Raw genomic sequence first — 16768 nt, 5'->3', positions numbered from 1 at the left:
GCATGTGTGGTTCTTTCAGCTGCATGCATTCGGGTTTGGGACTCATCTGCAGTTGGATCGATTCCAGTGCCTGCCTCCGCTCCACCAATGCCCTCGATGGTACCAACATCTATCAGGGCACTCATTTTCTCCTCCCATGGTGTGAGTTTGGGTGGGGGTGGTGGTGGCCCTCCTCCAGTGGCCCTGCTTTCACTTCTGTGCTGTGACAGGATGCCACGGGCTCGCACGCGCAGGTCGCTCAGGCGCTTGCAGCAATCCTCCCCATCCCGGGGCACACGCCCCACAGCAGTGACCCTCTGGCTGATGTTGTGCCAGATTTGTGCTCTGCGCTGGCCGCTTGTTTTGCGCTGCTGTAGCTCCTCATGGTGTGTCTCCGCCTCCTCCACCAGTACAGCTAGCTCCTGGTCACTGAATTTGGGCTTTCTCACCCTGTCCAGGGCAGTCTTGCCCCTAGTGCCCTCCTGAGACATGTTTTGGGGTTGGATGGCGTGGATGGCTTCCTGGGACTGTGATATCTGACGGATTGTGATTTCCAAGATGGCCGCTGCTTTGTTTTCCGTTCCGGCGGTGACGCGTTTCCCGCGCGCCATGAGCGCGCGATATGGCGGTATCGCACAGTGCGCTGAATTTAAATGTTCGTGCTATTTGCAATACCGCCATGGACTGGGGTGCGTGCACAATAAGTCATGATTTGGTGGATTGTCCGCTGGGGACATTGGCGTTAGCGCTAATTACGTCTGGTGGACAATCCGCCGCATTACCGCCGAAGGCTTGATGAGGCCCAATGTAATAAGGTATGGTCACTGAAAGGAAATAAGGCCAAACCCAATCTAAATGCAAGGAGTAGTCATCACCAAAATACCGCCATACCCCAACACTTCCCAATAACCCAAAAAATATAAAAAAAATACACACAATGAAACCAGCCTCCTGGCAGTCAAAACCTAAACTCCCAACCAGTGGTTAGGATGAAGCGGAGGGACTGATCAGATGTGGTGGACGCCCATCACCTTATTCCCGCTCACCGTGTTTCCACAAGCTGGATAGAATGTATAGAATGGATAAGGGGGATGGAACGGATGGATGTGATGAAACGGTTGAAGTGGATGGAACAGAGGGAGTGGATGGAACCGAGGGAGTGGATGGAACCGAGGGAGTGGATAGCATGCCGGGACTGGATGGAATGAAGAGAGTGTATGGAACAGAAGGAGTGGATGGCACAAATCGATTGGATGGCACGGATGAAGTGGATGGAATGGATGGAGTGGATGGAATGGAGAGAGTAGATGGAACAGAGAGGGGATGGAATGGAGGGAGTGAATGGAACGGAGTGAGCGATGTACCAGAGGAACTGGATGGAACGGAATGAGTGGATGGAATGGAGAAAGTAGATGGAACCGAGGGAGTGGATAGCATGCAGGGACTGGATGGAATGAAGAGAGTGCATGGAACAGAAGGAGTGGATGGAATGAATGGAGTGGATGAACGAATGGAGAGATGAACGGAAAGAGTAGATGGAACGGAAAGAGTGGATGGAACGGAGGGAGTGGATGGAACAGAGGGAGCAGATGGAATGGAGGGAGCGGATGGAACAGAATCAGTGGATGGAACGGAATGAGTAGATGGAATGGAATGAGTGGATGGAACGGTAGGAATGGATGGAGTGGATGGAATGGATAGAATGGATGGAATGGAGGGAGTGATGGAATGGCGGGAGTAGATGGAATGAAATCAGTGGATGGAACAGATGAGTGGATGGAATGGAGGAAACGGATGGAGCGGAGGGAACGGATTGGAACGGAGGGAGCAAATTGAATGTAGGGAGTGAATGGAACGGAGGGAGTGGATGGAACAGAGGGAGAGGATGGAACGGCAGAATTGGATGGAACGGAGGGAGTGTATCGAACGGATGGAGTCGATGGAACAGAAGGGGTGCATGGAATGAAAGTAGCGGATAGAACAGAGGGAGTGGATGGAACAGAGTTAGTGATGGAATGGAGGGAGCGGATGGAACAGAGGGAGTGAATGGAATGGAGGGAGTAGATGGAACGGAGGGAGTGGATGGAAAGATGGAGTGGATGAAACGGATGGAGTGGATGGAATGGATGGAGTGGATGGAACAGATGGAGTCAATGGAACGGATGGAGTGGATGGTCTTTAGGAGTGGATGGAACAGAAGGAGTGGAAAGAACGGAAGGAGTGGAAAGAACGGTTGGTGCGGATGGAATGGTTGGTGCGGAGGGAACGGTTGGTGCAGATGGAACGGCTGGTGCGGATCGAATGGTAATATGGATGGAACAGATGGAACGGTAGGTATGGGTGAAATGGTTGGTGCAGGCGGAAGTGTGGATAGACTAGATGGATCAGATGGAACCCATGGAGTGGATGTTATGGATGAAGGGGATGGAACTGATGGAGTGGATGGAATGGACAGAGTGGATGGAAGGGATGGAATGAACAGAACAGACAGAAATGATGGTGCGGATGGTGTGGGTGCTACGGATGCCGTGAATGATACTGAAGGCGCGGATGTTACAGATGTCATGGATGGTGCAAATAGTGCAGATGCGACGGATGGTACGGGTAGAGACAACACCTGTTCACCATGATTCTACCTAATGTCTGCATCGCCTATATATGCCATGTACCAGTATCCGCTTATGTATCTGTATCCCATATATACCACTATCCATCCTGTCACTTGCTCTCTTCTATACACAATCATTCAACTAGAACACAGCTATACCACGATAATTCGGCCTAGCTGTTCTCATACGAACAGGACCCCACGAACACCTCATCATCCTAACAAAAAACTGCTAGCTGAGCACATTCCGGCTTGCTTATGCGTTCCTCAGGCCTAACGCAGCCAGAACCCAGTCTAGGTGTCCACCCACCAGACTGAACACATCCAACTGATTTTATCAGCACCACACCTATCGCTATAAAGCAGCTATCATCCAACAACCACACCAGCTGCACACATATCCGGTGCACCCATGCACCATACCACACTCTTCCTCTCTACTCACTTGAACTACGGGTCCCGAGGGCGTTCAACCTATCAGCGCTTTGAAGTCATACCAATGATACATAGGCACTATATAAATGCCAAGTAACATAACATAACATAACATAAATAATAAAAATGACTCAGATAGTTGGCAAAAAGGATAACTGTTTTAATTTCAATTATCTCAAACATGGAGTACAAAGGACATCAACAGACGTCTCAGCGCAAATTCATTACAAAACAAAGCAGTCTTTTATAACAAAAAATCATCATTGATGATGTTAACCTACGTATTACTAATGTCATCCTACGTGGCAAACTACAAAAACGCTATTAAAGAAAGTGATTGGATCTAAGGGAATATCTTCCTTCAAAATGGCTACTATGAATGTCATTAAATACACAACGTCCCATTGGCTACACAAATTATAGGACCCCTAATTACATGGTCCCTTACAATTGATTTTCACTCTAAACTCTGTCAGTACTTTTCCAGCTACGTCTAGCAGCATGTATACTGGACCTCCAGGTGCTGGTGAGCTCGTCTTGAGCAGAGCTTCCCACTAATTAGCATATCCACCTATCATCCCCTTAGTGGTCTGCTTGCAATTAAGACTTTGAACTTGTCTTTGGGAGTGTTCTTTGCTCTGATGAATTCAGGTGAGTGAAGGCACGCTCTGCCCTCATGCATAGTTGTGATAGTCCTGTTTGTCCATCTTCATCTGTCCACATGACTGTAGACCATAATTTCAAGCTTCTAGTTAATTAAAAATACTATTTTCTAATAGACCTCTGGCGTCACTTTTAATTCATTTGTTTTCTTATTGTGACACAGTGAAAATGAGACCTTCCTTTTTTAGTCCAGCTCTGCTATAACATGTAGTGGAAACATCCATCCTTTTCTCTTTATGCATATATGTATATATTGGTGCACGCCGCAATCTATTCACTATAAAGTTAGCCTCAAGAATACTTTATCTCCTGCATTTCTTTGCATCTGTACATGTGTAAAACAGCTTGATATCTTGATCATTAAGCTTTTTCACCTTGCTCCCAAGATGCCACTTATCCTTGATACTTTCTTGATGCCTTATAGAATATCTGCAGTGCCTTGTCTCTGCATCTCTTTTACGTACGTCAGCTCGACTCCGCATGAGGTCACCATTCATCTTGATCATTCATTTGTTCTGCTTCGTCACGGATTTTATTCAAATGGCCATCATATTTTCTCCTATGCAGGTATGGTTTTCCCAATGGGAACCTCGCTACCAGGATTCTAATTGGTATCTGTATTTATACTTGTACCGCACGTGTCTCACACTCTGGCTCCCAACATATAGACAATATGGGTGTCTTGATTGGGGTGGGGGTATTTGGCACCTTCTCTACACTTGCATTACATGTGCATTCCAGGAGATGGATGATTGATGTCTATGTGAAGTTGACATTGATCTTAAAGTACTCAACACTGTATTCGATATGTTACTGCTCCACCAATAGACTTATGAGTGGCAATAGCATTAATGGCAAATCTCATTGGGCATTCATACAGTATAATGCTTGTGGATAGTGCATTGTGAACACAAATTATGTCCCACACGGAATTACACAAAGGTGTGGATGACATCAGAGTCATCCATTCACCCGCCCTAGCTGCTAGTGGACATGGATGTCATTGCTAAGACACATGAGGGTGTGTTCCAGACAGGAAATGCAGTGGCTGGCCAAGAGATGTTTGAGTGTTGTTCATTTCACATTTGGAGTTTCAATGGTTCAGTGGCAATGCAAGTGCACACTGGTCATGCTCCTGCCGCACTCTCCTCATACACGGTTGAGATGCATGTGTATGTGGCTAACCATGCATCTGTCTTTGTGCAATGTGGTTATGGGGTGATGGGGTTTATGACAACACATGTGCCTGCATGGAGGTTTGGTCAGCAGAGGTAGAGGTGACACTTCCACATGTTGCAGGTAAACAGGGTTGCAGTAGAGTAGGGGCTCAGCAATGATCTACAGACCTCCATATGTCCACAGGTAGAATTTCAGCATGTCTCGATGTATGTATTGTGAGGAACCAGGAATGAGGCATGGACAAAGAGGACTCATGCTGATTGGCATACATTTTTATTTAAAGAATGAAAGAGGATGGTGAAATGCCTCACTGTCCCTTATCTAGGAGGTTTTTCCCTACCTTAACCAAAACTAAGGGCCTGTCCTGTGTCAAAACGCCCAAAGCAAAAACGTCCTGTTTCTGAAAATCCTATCATAGCTCTCACATTCTAAAAAATAACCCTAAGGTGCTATGGATATTTTCTTTGGCTTTGAAAGTGGACAAATGTTCAAGTTCAACAGAAAAAGAATAAATCCAACAAAAAGACTGCAACAGTATAATGTTCACCGTTCTAGGGAATGCACCCTTCCCCAGGTTCCTATCCACTAAAACAAAAGTCCAAAAGAATAACCAAGTTCTTTAGTCACTCCTGGGGGAATAACTCACTTACCCTACAATCCTAAGGGCATGGATCTGCCTCAGGATTCTCCTTTCCACGTACCATATTGTGTATGAGAGGTTCAGATTTGCAGAGAACAGAGTTTCCTCTCCTGCAAGGTTCTCTTTCTCCTTTAATGTAACTCACAATCCTTACGGCATAGATCTTCCTTGATATTCTCTTGTACAGTTCATTCCACACACTTGATTCCACTTGGCTGTGCCTGGTATTCTCTCCTGCCAGGACTTGGTTACAATTCCAAAATGCACGCTGCCCCTTTTCGGGTTTGCCTAGGAGGAATGATTCTCTTCTCCTCGTTCACTTCCAATTTCACATCACCTGGTTCACTAGCCAGGCTGCCAGCCTTTCTCTCTTCTTATTCACTCTTTATGTATCTGCATATTAGGGCCAGTGCCCACCTTACAACAAAATTCGAAATTGACCTATCTTCGCCTTCTAACAAGTGGTTCCTTGACCTTTGTTCATCACCGTTTGTTCCCTCAATCTTGACACAGCATTCACCCATATTCGCTGCAGTTCCCCACTCACTCTCTGTGGGCTCACCGTGTGCTCCTCGTGTCTCTCCTTCCTTCTCTTTCTCTGATCGCCTTCCTGGTGGACATGAAGTGAGCCGACTGGCTTCTGCACAGTCTCTCTCTGCTTTTGGGGTGCATCACCTGCCTGCGGGCATCCAAAATGGCACTCTTGTTATTTTAATTCTAATTGTTTATTTGTAAAGCTCTTATACACAAGTGAAGTGCTTCAAAGCGCTTCAGGACGGGAAGGGAACAGGGGAATACAGTCATCATTCTTAGGCCATGAAGATTCTGAATTATTTTAACAAAAATAACTTGCATACTAGGCCAGAGGCATTTCAACCAGTGCAAGTGCATGACAGGAAGGAATAAGGGAAGGTTGGGAGGAGAAGAGCATACAATAAATAACCTACTGTACTAAGCCATGACTTGTCAGATAGTGAGGAGAGAAGGTGGGGATATGAAGGAAAAGGACTAACAGAACAATAAACTACCGTGCTAGACCTGGCGACATTTCAGATTGATTGGTGGTTGCTTTTCACTAATATGCCTGAGCACCTGGCCCAAATAATCGAACCAACTCTGGAAGATGGCAAAGATTTCTGTTTTATTAACAATTATCTAAAACAGGGAGTTACATTGGACATCAACAGATGTTCGCTCGAGCTCTCAGCGAATTTCACATAAAAACAACCTTATATACAAAAAATATGTCAGATGTGATGTCATACTACGTGGCAAATGAGAAAGACCTATGGTGGGTTGTGATGCACTCAATGGCAACATCTATGTTTATTTTCTATATGGGGTGGGATTGTGATTGGCTGGACAGTTGGACAGCTTATGCCTACCTTTAAAACATGTCATCTTCAACACTATTAAGTACACAGTATATCACAAGTCTTCAAACTATAAGGCCCTTCATTATACAGCCCTCTATAATTGTTTGGCATGCTCGTGCCATGTCTGGAACATTCCTTCACTTAGCATAACGTAAGCTCAGACCCAGGTGCCAGGAGCTGGACTTGACTTTACCTCCACACCCAATTAGCCCAACATCTCTCATCACCCATGCCTTCTGCCATGAAGATTGTCTTTGAACTTGGCATTGCAAAGTATTCTTGTCTGTGGGAATATATGGTAGTGCGAGCACGCACTATCATTGTTCTAGGACTCCAAGCTGACCTCTATTTACATCTGTGGCTCACATGATAGGAGACCACCATTTGGTCTACTTCGCATGCTTGGTGTTCTTTCTTTGCACCTTTACAAGGGATGATTCAGCTTCTCACGTTCACTGCCTTCAAGAATAGATAACCAGCCCAGGCCAGACAGCTTTGCTATGCTGATCTATGATCTCAGCTAATTCTTGCTGTGACACAGTTCTCAGCCTTTCCTCTCCATGGATCCGGGCTTACTAAAATTCATGACACTGATGTCCAGCTTCTATACGCCTGCAGTCTATTCACTAAGCATGACCAGCTTCTATGATCGCTTAGTCTACTTGTGTTACAGCATCTGTACAGTTATTAAATGGCTTGCATTTTCGGCAGTGTTTCACAGGCGTGCAATCTTCCCTTTGCATATGAAAGTTTACTCAAGTATTAACTTTGTCATTAGTTCCTGTACAATCCATACATTCTCTTCAACCAGTATCCTTAGTGCATCACGCTTGTCTCTTGTTATGTCACTGGCTTCTCTTTCACTCTTTTCATATTTCTTCAGGGTGTTCCTCCCTCGGATTGTCATCTGTTCAGGGATATATTTGATAGGGTTTTCGCAATGTATACTTTCTTTTGAATATTCTCCATGGTATGGTCACAACAGCTAATATCAAGCATGACACAATCTGAGGCTTCCAAGATACAGGAGGTAGGGGGGAGGGATGCAGCTGTTCCTCTACACTCTTGCCTCTGGTCGAGTCATCAACCACCTCTTCAAGGGTCTCCACATCTTGATATTTTCTTTTGAAGAAGTGCTTCTTTAGAGTACAGATCTTCATCACCCCCCTCATCGTGCCGGGTGATTTGAAATGTTCATCCACAATCCAGGTCATGAAGTTGCACTGTCCATTCGGATTACAATAGACCCCTCATCCCACATACTTCTTGTGATTCTTTGGTTACAGGAACTGTGTTCCTTCAGGTGCTACAATGCGGGCCTCTATGTATTTTCTGACATCCTCATCAGTCAATTCCTTGGGTCCAAATCCAAATTCGACATTAATCATGGTCTTCATTCCTACTGCTTTCTTTGCTGTCTTCTTGCACTGTGTGATTATTATCCTGATCACACAAAATCCAAACATCACCATGACCAATATTGCTCCAAGAAATGTGAAGATTTTTGCCATCCACTGCGGAATCCAAGAGAATATGGAAGCAAACCAACTCTCATCTATAATGTCCTCTTACTCATCTTCCATTTTGTTATGCTGGATTGTTAGCAATGGTATGGCCTCTGTCAAGGTTCCATTCTCGTCATCATAAGAAGGTATGAATGTGCAACATGATAGCCCGATTTTGGCCCAAATTCCTCCTTCCATCACTGCGATCATTTCAAGGACATATCTGTTCTGCAGGGTCATTAGTCGCTCTTCTTTGATAGCATTGAATCGCTTTCTGGTGGTGTTGATTTCCTGCAGACGCTCCCACCTCGTAATCTGCAACCACTTGGAATTGGCAATCATCTGGATCCCAGGTATCAATATAGTTGTAAATATTGAAGCCGTCTTGATGAACAATCTGTGTTCATGCAGAATGGAGTCATATGCTTCTATTGACTTGACTGAGAAGTAATTCCCTCTTAGGGTTTGTTTGAGGAATTTAAGCAATCTTATTTTCCTCAAATGAGCATCTACTTTTGGACATTCTCCAATGTTCAGGTCACTCTGAGGAATCACTAATGCTGGAACATAGATGAGCATCAAGAAACACCTCCCTCCTCAATCCTTGGGCAGCTTCATTTAGGCCGTAGGCCCACAAGCCCAATATCAATACATCTGGATGGCTATCCCTGCTCCCATCCTGGAAACATCAACTATAGTTTTGCAGTCTTTGTTATCTACCACAGGATTCTTTCCATGTTTCTGGAAGCACAATGTTGCATTCGCCAATGAGATCACAACCATTGGACCTGATTCATCTTCTAGCCATGTCAGTAGTTTTTCATGCTTACCCCATGACTTCAAACATCCATTGTTCACTCTCTGCACCTCTTGTACATATTCTGGTTTCAATAGATGAGCTGCACAAGACATCAGTCCTTCTTCCCATCCCTTCTTGAGTAAGACTTGAGTTTGTTCCCAACATCCAGGGCATCAGGCTATTTCTGCCACATCAGGGCGGTTCATTCTCTTCATCTCTTCAATGACCACCTCTTCTTGTCCTGCTGCAGGATACACAAGCATTTTGCTCTTCCATCCAGGTTCCTTTTCCATCTGGGTAGTCTTGCTATAATCGTCCTGGAATGGAAACAGCCATTTTGCTCTCCATCACAAAGTGGCCCAACTTCCCTAAAATTGTCCACTGGTCATACATGCTGCAAGATAAACAAGACATCTGGCATTGTGTTCTGGAACTTCTCCGGAGAGGAAAGTTTGCACTGCCTTCATGGCATAGGGTATGAGAGCGCAGACATAGCAACTCTCCTTAGATGTTCTGTCTTACACCTTTCTCATGTGTTGATACCACATGTTGTTACCCAAGTGTGCTGAATTGTTTAGATAAGTATTTATCCCCTCATTACCTTCCTCTATAATTTCTCTTATGTATCCCATATTCAAAGCTTGTGTAATACTCATGAAACAAGTCAGAATCAGCATTCACAGTGGGGAGAACCATAGGGGATTCTGCCTTATCAGGAATACTAACTTGATAGAGACTGTGAACATATTGTAACAGAAAGACAAAGGGCCTCATTACACGGTATGCGGTAACCATGGCGCTATTAGCTCCATGGTTGCCGCCAGTATTTTACCATGTACGCCTTGGTGGATGGCAGAATTACCGGCATACTCCAAGGTGAGCGGGGCCGGTAATTCCCCATTCACCAAGGCACTTCCCCATTCCCATTTTTGCCCCCGTAGGGCTCAATGGGAATGGGGAAGGAGGTAATTATGGTACCGCAAATTGTGGTACCGTAATTAGCACTAAGGTCCCTTTGCGGGCCCGTTCCTTAATGGCTGGTAAAACCAGCCGTTGAAGTCCGGTCCGGCAAAGGGACCTCGTAGTAAGGCAGTAAGGGTTTACCGGTACCGGTGCCCTTACTGGTACATGTAAACCCTTTACCGCATATCGTGTAATGAGGCCCAAAGAGTGTAATCGTGCAGGCATATATTATGCCTGCATATAATAGCCGGTCCGATAGCAGAGCGGGTAAAACGCTCTCTGTGATATCCGTGCAGAGCCTGTTGATACAGGTTTGAATCCCGGCAGGGTCAAAGTCAGCCTTTCATCCTTCCAAGTTCGATAAATGAGCACCACTCACCATGGGTAATAATAAGCAGCGACCATTGAATCGTGGCTCATGCCACTTTCTAGTAAAGCTTTTAATTAATACTAGGTCACCAACATATAACTTGGATGCCGATGGTAGTTGAGTTAGGTTGGTTGTTGAATTGTCTTCATCTGTATTCTGAGACCAACCCCCTTCTGCTGGACTTGATATGAAATGAGAGAGATGCTAGAGGTCATACATGTCAAATAATCATGCAATGTATAACCTAATGTACTAGCTACACTCTGGGCATCACTTCTACTCCTAGATGGAGATGTAAGCAGCGTTCTCATATGCCGTCCTATCACTAACTCATGAAGGGTGAGATGATGGTCTGATCCTGGCTGATTCTGAAGGGCATATAAAGCTAGGGGTAGACAATATAGCAATCACTTTTTCAAAGTCAATATCATCTTGGCAATCCTTTCCCTAAGGAGGCTGTTGAGTCTCTCACATATTCCATTCACTTGCGGGTGATAAGTAGAAGAAAACTTGTGTTTTTTTATTCAATAGAAGCCCTGTTTGTTCAAATAGCTCATTAACAAAATGTGGCCTATTGTCAGATCTTAATACTTCACACACGCCCATTCTCGGAAAGACTTTGTGTGCTAAAATGCTAAAAACTTCACTGCACAGATGACATCAGGGTATGTACACGGACCTGCCTCAGTTCACCTAGAGAAAGAACACACCACCATCAATAGATACCTACATCTGTTAACACCTGCAGCATATCGACATAGTCGATATGTACTGCTGAAACGAACCATTTGGTCGAAGTATTACCCCTCTAATTGTTCTCAGTGTATGCCCAGTAAACCTTTGACACACAATGCAGTTTACCATAAATAGTGCAACGTGTTCCAACACATTTGAATTGAACCAGTCTTCCGCAATCGTAGCAGCAAGACATTCCCTAGTTACATGTGTGGGGTAATGCAGCAGTTCAAGTGCGACCTTTAATAGCACTACTGGCATCACCGGCTTTCCAGTGCTATTTTGTTGCCATAATGCTTCTGTGGGGGATGAGGAACACCCCCTTTGTTTCCACAATTCCTGCTCTTCCTGTGGTGCACTCCCTTTAATCACCATTACTTGGCTTATTGATAATTTATTAAACGCTTCTTGCACTAACATGGTTATGACTACTTTTTTTTTAATACTCTCGGCATCAAAACTCGAAATGTCTGCATCTTTGTTCCTGCAAGAGATAAAATCTGTTTGCTTAGTGTGTGCTGCACATTTAACGGCTGCTATGGCCACTGGGAGTTGTAATGCCTTAATAAGCCTGTACAATAAGGATGTGTGTTGCAATGGATGCCATCTGCACGGAGGTAGCCCCTCCTTTTCCAACATGCTACCCTGCATGCATGGTTGACATCACGTAGGCGGAGTCATTGTTAACTATCACTTCCTGTCTTTTGTGTTTCTCGAGCGTGACAATAATTGCTACTAATTCTGCTGTGTGCGCTGAAAAGTGAGACGGTAGACTTGCACTCACCACAACTTCAAATTCTCCATGTAATCTGTGTCTCACTACCGCTGCGCCTGAATGCCTTTCCCCACTAGTCTGATCAATTTTTTTAGAAACATAAATAAAGAGAGCTTACCCTCCTGCCAAAGCATTCTCCTTTTCTCAGGGCATATAAACATAAAATTCAACATAATTAGCAGAGTCATGCACATGATCGCCGCCTTTTACTGGCTCATCTATAAATGTGGCTGGATTCACTATTTAAATATTACAATTTTAATCATCAGATTAGAAATAGATTCCTCATAAGCTGAAGCTATTTGGGATGTCAATGTGCCTTTGCACTTCTCTAAAATGGCAAACAGAGCATGCTCCACAAAGACAGTCATAGTGCAGTCCATCACAATATGTGCCTACTTCTCGATTGAGAATGTAGCAGCTGCCAATGACTGTTCGCAAGGGAAGTGTCTTTTCATAACTGGATCTAAAATCCCACTGTAATATTCTAAGGGTGTGTACCCCAATGTACTCCTCTGTGTAAGCACTGCTGTCATGACTTTCCCATTTGTGTGCAAAATCAAATAAAATTCCTTAGCATAATTGTGGATTCCCAAAACAGGGTCTTGTCAAATTACTTTTTTTAGCTCCTCAAATCCTACCTCCATTTCTTCAGCCCATTCTATTTTTGCTTTATGCACTTGTGCTTTCTTTAAAGCTTTCAGAACTGGTATTGTACATGCCCTATAATCAAACACCCAGCCTTTGAAATAGTTGCATAACCCCAAAAACCTTTGCATCTGCTTCACTGTATTTGGGTTTGGAGTTTTCATAATCACTTCAGCTCTTTCAGGTACCACCTTCTTGCCGTCATGTGAAATCAATTGCCCTATGTATAACACCTCTTCTTTGCAGTATTGTAACTTCTCCTTCTCTACCTTATTTCCCTTGTCTGCTAGAATAGTCATCAACTGAATAGAATATTGTCTGCACTCATTTTCTGTGGTTCTACAAATTAAAATAATACAACAGAAGTGGTACCAGGAAAAATGAGAGAAAACTGAAGAAGGATGGCAGAAGGATGTAAAGATCAAATAATTGTTTTCATTTTATTTAGATTTGTATAAAAAATATATATACCCTTTTAATCGATTCTTAAAAAACATTTTGCTAATCATGCATTCATACATTCACTCACTAATTGAATATCTAGAAAATATATAAATGTGATAAGATGTCGCAAAAAATACCAATAATTTCATTGATACATTTCTTTTCCATTATGTTATTAATGGTTCCAAACAACCTATCATTATTGATAACAGTTCATTCCAGACAAAATATCGACTATTGGTGCCTAAAAATATCGATCTTTTTTGTGAAACAGGCTTCCCAGTTGGTAAATAGTTTCGACTTGACATATTATGTATGTCTTCATCAGGATTGGATGAAAGTTAACAATATTCTAAAAGCAAACAAACATACAGTTAAAACATTGTTAAAATTACATACTACTGTCAACCCTCTATCAGTATTACCTCTCTAACAATAAGAACCAGACATTAGAGAACAAAACTATCTCTAAGTCCGCGTGGACATCTTTTTAACCACGGTCTTATAAACATCATAGAATGTTTAAAACTAAGCCTCATACAGTCAAATTTAGAAGAAAGCACCGCTGACCAAATCAGTCTGGTTTTATTTACCCATCCGAAAACCCTAATTTCATTTGGGGCTCCAGGGTTCAGGAAGAGTGAAATTATTCCCATATTCCTAATTATAAGCACTTTCCCATTTGTGCTAAAACAGCCCACTCTAGTCACACCCCCCCGCCTGCACTAAGACATGCCTCAGAAAACAGTTTAAAATGGAGTCATACCTACGAACCCCATTTGGTTCGCCTAGTGGCTTGTGTTCCAGTAGCCTCTGGTGTGTGTCTAAAAATGTTAGACCTCCCAAAAGAGAAACAATATCTAAGGCAAAACCAAGGAAAAAGTAAATATTAGACAACATAGACTACCCATGTTAATCTCTCTAAACGGGACAAAAGCAAATACAAATATATACCTTTGTACCGTGAATTTCTCTCCCAAGCGAACCCCTTCCTAATTAGTGTTGGGGAAAACAAATTCAGCTTTGTAATCCTCGCTCCCTATTACACCGCTTCCTTTTAGTTCACACTGAGGAATATAACGCTATCAGTGCAGCCGCGGTGAAAGCGAAGAAAACGAAGGAAACGTCACTCTGCTCGGACACAGCACAGTATGCACAGCAAGAGTAAAGTAGAAGAAGGCGTGGCTCTTTGCGAATGAACACCTACAATCGCTCGTGTAGCGATCTGTAAGCAAACAAATCGGATAGGCTCAATTATAAATTAGCTCAATTAGGATATGTCTGCTACTTAGGTGGACCCGTCGTAGCCTAACACCGACCCGCTTACCTTAAGAGCAGAAGGCGCTGTTTAAGCGAAGGAGAAAATGTAACTCCTCTCAAACACGGCGCTGCCTCTGCAGCGGCGGTGAAAAGAAGAAGATGACTCTTCACAACTAAGCGCGTACCTTCGCTAATATAGCGATCTGAAAATAAACAAACCAAATCAGCTGTAATACGAAATATCTATTGCTTAGGGGAACAAAGCCGTCTCCTGATGCAAACCCGCTTACCTTACTAGTATCGCCTCGAGCCAATAGTGCAAACCGTAATCATCTGGGGGATGAGGACCGGACGACATACGTCACTGTCCTTGTTTTATTTCAAGGTTGTCTCGTGAACACAAACAACGGACCAATGAAAAAATCAGACAGAAGGCGGCAAGTATGCCGGTGATTACAAGAGTCCTAAAGTTAGAAAAAGGACTCCAAAATCATCTCCAAGACTGTACCAGTCAAATTCACGAGTAAATAAGACATTCAATGCAATAGTGAGAGAGGGAAGAGGGAAGGGGAGGGGGGAGGGGGAAAGATGAAGGGGGAAGGAGATAGCAGTGCAGGATTATGACCTTCTTCATGGGAAATGGGAGATCAATTCCATTCCTCCTGTTGATTGAGGCCCCTATCTAGACTGTTAGTGTGGTATATCCACTATTGTTCCTTCTGCGCTAAATGTGCAGCGGTATTCACCGCATCTGTGCCCAACACTTTTTCAACTGCCCACCATTTCAAATCTTCTGTCTTATGTTTAAGTTCCAAAAAATGCATCGTTAAGGGAGCATTCAGCTGGCCCGTTCTGATCTTCGATTTATGCTCGCTTATACGTAATTTTACTGCTCTAGATGTCTTCCCAATGTAAGCTTTCTTACAAGGGCATATGATAGCATATATTACATTGGCACTAAGGCAGGTGGTATGGTGCCTCAGATCCCAAACCCTTTCATGGATATTAATGGTAACAGTAGCAGAAGTACTGGGGCAATTGGAACAATTACCACAAGGGTAGTGTCCCATAACAGATGGCATACCCCACGATGCAGTGATGGTCGGTTGACTGTCTTGAACAAAATTTCTGTCTGCCTTAGAAACCCAGTTCTTAATATTTTTACCTCTTTTGAAAGCATAAATGGGTTTTGCCAATTTCAGCATATTAAGCTGAAGTAAGTGCCAGTGATTCGATATTATCTTCTTAATTTTGTTGTGTTGAGTATTGAACGTGAGGGCACATACTAGTTGATCTTCTCCCAGCTTTCTTTCTTAGATGTCCTTTCTCAAAAGAACATCTCTGTGCTGATATCTTGCACATTTTTTAGACTGTTTCAGCAATCTCTTGGGATAGCCTCTTTCTAACAATCTTTCCTCAATCACCGAAGCTTGCTTGATAAAGTCTTCAACTTTAGTATAATTTCTCCTGGCCCTCAAAAACTGCCCATAAGGAATATTGGATTTCAGGGACTGAGCATGAAAACTCTTGTGGTGCAGTATAGTATTTCGTCAGATTCCTTTCTGTAAAGGTCCACTGCCAGTACATTTGTGTCCACCTTAATCAGGAGGTCTAAAAATGTGATCTCCTTATTGCTGGTTTAAATAGTGAATTTCAAATTGGGATTTAAATTATTAATCCAAAGAAAAAAAGCATTGTGGTCCCCTTTGGAACTATCCCAGATGATAAGTATGTCGTCAATATACCTCTTATATAATTTAAGAGCTGGTCTAAAAGGATTCGAGTCTATCATGATGTTAGATTCCTCGAAGTCACACATATATAGGGTGGCATAATTGGGTGCAAATGATGCCCCCATTGCCGTCCCCTTAATCTGCATGTAATACATGTTCTTAAATCTAAAGAAGTTTTTGGTGAGCGCAATTCCCAGTAATTCTACCAAGAATTCACTTGGGACTGAAATAGTATCAGTCCTAGTTTGTAGAAACCTATTCACAATACCCAATGAGTCCTCCTGAGGAATATTCGAATATAGTGACTCCACATCTAAAGTGATAAGAATATCATGGTCGCTATTGAAAGGAAAAGCCTCCACAATTCTAATGACATCAGTAGAATCAGACAGATAGGTAGGAGTGTTTTTTGCCAGTGGTTTCAAAAAGTAATCTAAATATTGCCCCACTGGTTCCAAAATGGAACCACTGAGCGAAACGATAGGACTACCAGGTGGAGAGACCATGCTCTTATGGATTTTAGGCATCATATAAATGACGGGAGTCCTGGTGTTCTTAGGGACAAGGAAATTGAATTCTTTTTGGGTAATGATTTCACTTTCTAAGGCATCCTTCCCCAAACTTTCTATTTCTCTCAGGATACTCTGCGAGGGGTC

This window comes from Ambystoma mexicanum, chromosome 3q, assembly GCF_040938575.1.
Source record: "Ambystoma mexicanum isolate Mex_15411 chromosome 3q, UKY_AmexF1_1, whole genome shotgun sequence".
Lineage (NCBI taxonomy): Eukaryota > Metazoa > Chordata > Amphibia > Caudata > Ambystomatidae > Ambystoma > Ambystoma mexicanum.
Note: the sequence above shows the minus strand (reverse complement) of the source record.